Below are 6,000 nucleotides of genomic sequence, written 5' to 3'. Positions count from 1 at the left end.
TTCCATCCATGCTGTCACAAAAGGTAGGAGCTCCTTCTTTCTTTCTGCTACACAGTATTCCATTGTGTAAATGCACCAGAGTGTTTTGATACACTCGTTTACTAATGGGCACTTAGGCTGTTTCCAGCACTTGGCTATTGTAAATAGCATTGCTAGGAACATAGGGATGCATAAGTTCTTTTGAACTAGTGATTCTGGATTCTTAGGGTAAAGTCACAGTAGTGGAATCACTGCATCAAAAGTCAGTTCCATTTTTAATTTTTTAGGGAAATTCCATACTGTCTTCCACAGTGGCTGCACCAGTCTGCATTCCCACCAACAGTGTACTAGCGTCCCCTTTCTCCACATTGTCGTCAGCACTTGTTGTTTGTTGATTTATTAATAATAGCCATTCTGGCAGGTGGGAGGTGATATCTCATTGTGGTTTTAGTTTGCATCTCTCAGATGGCTAGTGATGTTAAGCATTTTTTCATATGCCTATGGGCCATCTGTATGTTCTCTTTGAAGAAGTATTTATTCAGATCCTTTGCCCATTTTTCAATTGGGTTATTTGTCTTCTGGTGTTGAGTCCTATGAGTTCCTTATATATTTTGGAGATTAAACCCTTCTTTGGTGTGTTATTGGCAAATATGTTCTCCCATACAGTTGGCTCCCTTTTCATTGTGATGATGGTGTCTTTGCCATTCAGAAGCTTTTTAATGTGATGTATTCCCATTTGTTTATTTTTTCTTTTATTTCCCTTGCCCTAGGAGATATGTCAGCAAAAATATTGCAACATGGGATGTCTGAAATTTTATTGCCTGTTTTCCACTAGGACTTTTATAGTATCGTGACATATATTTAATTCCTTTATCCATTTTGAGTTTATTCTGGTGTATGGTGTAAGTTGGTGGTCTAGTTTCATTTTTCGCATGTACCAGTCCAGTCCTCTCAACACCATTTATTGAAGAGGCAATTTTTACTCTATTGTATGCTCATGACCCCTTTGTTGAATATTAATTGACAATAGAGACATAGCTTTATTTCTGGGCTCTTTATTCTGTTCCATTGATCTATATTTCTGTTCTTATGCCAGTATTAGACTGTCTTGATTACACTGGCCTTATAGTATCATACTAATATCAGGTATTGTGATTCCCTCCAACTGTGTTCTTCTTTCTCAGGTTTGCTGAGGCTACTCAGGGTCTTTTTTGATCCCAAACACATTTTTGGAATATTTGTTCTAGATCTGCAAAATATGTCATTGGTATTTTAATAAGAATTGCATTGAATCTATAGATTGCTTTGGGTAGTATGCACATTTTAATAATGTTAATTATCCTAATCTGTGAATACTGTATATGTTTCCATTTATTTCTATATTCCTCAATTTCCTTCTCCAGTGTTCTATAGTTTTCCAAATACAAGTCTTTTACATCCTTCATTAAATTTACTCCTAGGTACTTTATTTTTCCTTTTGCCATAGTAAATGGGACTTTTTTCTTAGTTTGTTGACCCATTCATTATTTAATAGCATGCTATTCAGTCTCCATATATTTGAATATTTTTGATTTTTTTTTCCTTGAGGTTGGTTTCTAATTTCAAGCTACTGTGATCTGAAAAGATACTTGATATGATTTCAATTTTCTTGAACGTATTAAGATTTGTTTTGTGTCCTACCATGTGGTCTATCTTTGAAAATGATGTATATGCCTTTGAGGAGAATGTATACTTTGCTTCTTTGGAATGAAATGATCTATATGGAGCTGCTTTTGCAGCATCTCATCAGTTTTTGTATGTTGTATTCCCATTTTTAAAATACAACTTGTCTCAAGGTATTTTATCTTTTGATTTCTACTTTGACTGATTCAATGTTCAGTAGCATGTCATTTAATATCCAAATATTTATAAATTCCCAGTTTTCTTCCTATATTTGATTTCTAGGTTCATATAATTGTGATCAGAAAAGGTGCTGGATATAATTTCAATCTTCTTAAATTTATTAAGACTTGTTTTGTGGCCTAACAGAAGGCCACAAATTTTTCTGTAGAATACTCCATGTGCACTTGAAAAGAATGTTTGTTCTGCCTAAACCACTTTCAATTTAAAATTACAACATTTTGATCCAATGATCTCACTTGGGACTCAAGTGATTCTTTTATAAGCTCTCCTCAGGCATTTAAAATAAAAGCACAACAATATGGTTGAAGATATTCTTTATTTTTTTTAATGTCAGTTTTCCCAAGACTTTGGCTTTCTCTTGCCCACTTAGTAAAGGCTGCTGTCTGTCAGGAAAGTACCCTATCTTCTCTGGAAAGCACTGAATTTTAAGAGTTGTCTTTCAATCTTAATCATTAACATGCCATTCAGTCCAACTAATGCCCATTCAGAATTGATAATGAGCACTAAGATGGTTTCTGTATTAGAGTAATCCAAAAAACACCCAGAAAATGGAGCAATGAAAGAAATGTCTTGTATAAATTCCCCTTTAAATCTCTGCTGTTGATTGTATTAGGGAGAGAGGAAAGGGATGAGCTCCCAAATGCATAATTGCCCTTTTAGACAATAAAAGGCTTTCCTGACATTAGTTCCATATGCTGAAGATGGCATCTTCTTTTTCTTTTCCCTAACTAGAAATCAGCAGTTAGCACAGGCATTGTAATCACATCTATTTCTAGAAACCACCTTTTTATGACTATTTTTTAAACACAGAAATAAAAGTTTGCAGCCTTCACACAGGGTTAACCAGTGGGCTCCAGCCTCCGTTGTCTCCACTATTTTCACTATTTGCAAAAGTTCACTTTGCCCATTTGGAAAAATAACGCTTAAGTTTTCTGGTGCAACAGTGCATATCCCCACAGTATTAATGCCCTCACCATTTTCTCCAGACTTAAAAGGGCTTTCTACCACCGACAAAACCTCATTAACTCACACCCTGATCATTCAAAATTTTCAGTAACTTGAATTCTTTATATAATCCTCTGTAGAGATGAGAGTAAATTAGATTCAGTAGGGCTAAGAACCAATGAGAATAACTAAAAAACAGTAGCAGCATTTTTTCTATAATTTTAAAACTCTTTGTACCACTAAGCAAACCATTTCCTAGATTATCAAGAGAAATATAAGACTCCCATGAAAACAATTAGAGTACTAAATACACATAACTCACGTTTCCTATACTATGCCAGCAGAGAAAAAGAGGATTGGAAGGATGGCAGCAGTATAGAGTCTCCAAGAATCAAGGAATATGATTATCTTTTATCTGAGCCTTTAAGTGAAATCCCTGTAACCCATCAGCCCACAGGTTCTTCCCTTTCTCATCTGTAGAATTTCAGAGGTAGTTAACATCAGAGCCTGGAATGGGGTAAAATATTAGAGCATTCAAGTCTTTTTTCTTATTTGTGCAATTTGCTTAGCCTTTCTAAGACTTAAGTACCTTATTTGCCACATGGAAATATTAATTACTTTGAGGATTAAGAGAAATAGGACATGGAGCCTAAATATAGCACCAGGCATTTAAATTCTCTGTTTCTCCACCCTGTTCTCCCTTCCCTCACTCAAGTTCTCTTCTTCCTGTGTTACCATCAGTTGTTGCATTGCCATTACTGTTCCTTAGGCTCTACGTGTAACAGAATGGTGCATCAGGGTCTGTGGATCCTGAAAAAAAGCCAGTGCAGGCCTAGGAGGAAAGTCCAAATGAAGGTTTCTTGGGAGTCTCAGGCTCCTTGCACTCCTTGTATGTTGTATGGTACCACTTTGGGTCAGTGCATACATTTCTAATCAACTGCTATGGTCAGAGGACTAAATTTATTGATTGGCTTACATCTAAATCACACATTCCATCCTTGGAGAAATTGCAGATGCTCTGCCAAAACACATGGACCAAACAAGGGAAGGAGTAGTTCTCCCAAATGACTACTGCCAGGAGTAAGGGAATGGATGCAGAGAAGATGCATCCTCTTGTATCTTACTTCTCCCCATACTCACTTCTCTTTAGTGCTATGCAGTGCTTTTGCTTAAAGTCTTCCAAAGATTCCATAATACAAGTATTTACATATATAATCCAAAGTATCTGCCACCTGGATACTCTCAAGTCTTCCAGCCTTTAGAGAATGTATTGTTAACATAATCAAATTAAATGAATTAAGTTCCCATCCTATGTCCTTGGGGAAGTCCAGAACTCTCCCAAAATATTCCACATATTCTCATGGAGTCTCCTCAGCCTCTCTCACGTGGGCCATTTTCATCCCCTACCTTCCCACTCTCTACAGTTGTTATCTTCTTGCCATACCCCTCCGGCTACTCTCTTTTACTCCTCAAAATAGAATATAGTTTGTGAATTTTAGTAAAACTTTAGATGAAATAAGAAATGATCACAGAAAAGGGTACATCAGGGAATAAATTAAAGCTGAAGTGAAGAATTATTATTCTTAAATTTCTTGGCCATATGTCAAAGTTAATTTCTTGCTGATCTCATCCCCATCCCCCTCCCCACTCCCACCCCACTATCGCAGACCTTGATCTCCAGCCAGGCCACTACCTCTCTGGACACCTCCCCCTGCTCCACATTTTTGAACTCACAAAATCCTGTCTCCCCAAAACATCAGGAAAAATTTTAAATGTTCACCTCCATTGTATGAAGAACACTTTAAGTCTACACCCTCATTCAATGGGGTGTGTCTCTCATTCATTGGATAATATATATATGGTGTCAAGGGCTGGCAAAAATTTTAATACTAAATTTCTTTATGTTGAATTTCATTATGTGGGTCCAATATTTAACTCAAAGGAAGAAATAAGGACATGTTAAAACACATTGTATTGACTCTGCAATTTCACACTTTTAAAATTAAAAGAACAGTACAAAATAGCTGGTACATAGTCCCATGATTCTGCAGCCCCAGAAATTGTTCATGGGTTTCCCCGAGTGCTTTTATATATAAAATTGTGTTTGACAGTAAGGACTGATTCTCCATCTCAACGTTTTCCCAACTTAAAGTGGTAGTGTATACTAACTGCCCGAATTAATCTCATGGCCATTGTTCCACTCCTCTTCTTCTGAACTACAAAGAATTATCATCATGTCCATGAAAGTTAGAATATTCCTTAAGAGAGCACCTACTACAGTGTTCTTCCTCCACACAGGAAAGCTGTTAAGTGTAATATAGTATCACCACTTACATGTACAGTAGCTAAGATTCAGACATAGAGTTGGTTTATACCATTTGCTGGAGAAAGACAAGAACTTTATCTCCTGATTCCTGGCACCATGCTTTGACTCAGTAGATTCAGCAGATCCAGCAAGTGTTCCAATAGATGCAAACTACGTCTCAGTGTTACTGCTTCCCCACCCCCAGATTTTGGCAGTCCTTTATTATCAGCAGATGTGTTTCTACCTAGCACTCTCCCTCCAATGTCCTTCCTGAAAGTCTTCATTTTTTTTTCTTTTGCTTCTGCATCCATAGGCTATGCCAAGGCTGGCATCATAAGCTTTAAAATTAATTTCAAGCCACTTTCCAGATGTCTTTCCTAAAAGCTATACGCCTAGTAAGAAAACATAGTCAGCACCTGATCCAGAGTAAGCTTGAATGGCTATCCCCCCAAAATCTTACTTTGCTGATCAATATATTGCTTTTCATATTTAAGGCTCTGTCAAGAGTCTAGCAAATGCATTTGAGGGATAGGGGAGTACTCTTTACACTGATGTTAGGTTTGTATGTGATAGTTTGTATATAATGGTTCTTGTAGCTAACTGATTATTATCCTTTTTATACAGTCAACAAGAATCAAATGTTCTGAGCTGTATTAGGTGCTAAGCAGTAGCTCCCATAGTAAGAAAACATGACCACGTGACCCAATGCCCTATGGAGAGAGTACAGTGGCTAAGCCAATTTCTTTCTAGTAGGGTTGCCTAAATTCAAATCCCAGCCCTCACACCTACTAACTGCACCAGGGAACTCAATTTTCTTGTCTTTTAAATTTAAGATAATAATACGTACCTCAGATAGTATTGTAAGGCTT

Source organism: Pteronotus mesoamericanus, unplaced genomic scaffold (genome assembly GCF_021234165.1).
Source record: "Pteronotus mesoamericanus isolate MK-2021 breed Mesoamerican mustached bat unplaced genomic scaffold, CSHL_Meso_final contig_90, whole genome shotgun sequence".
Taxonomy (NCBI): Eukaryota; Metazoa; Chordata; class Mammalia; order Chiroptera; family Mormoopidae; genus Pteronotus; species Pteronotus mesoamericanus.
Note: the sequence above shows the minus strand (reverse complement) of the source record.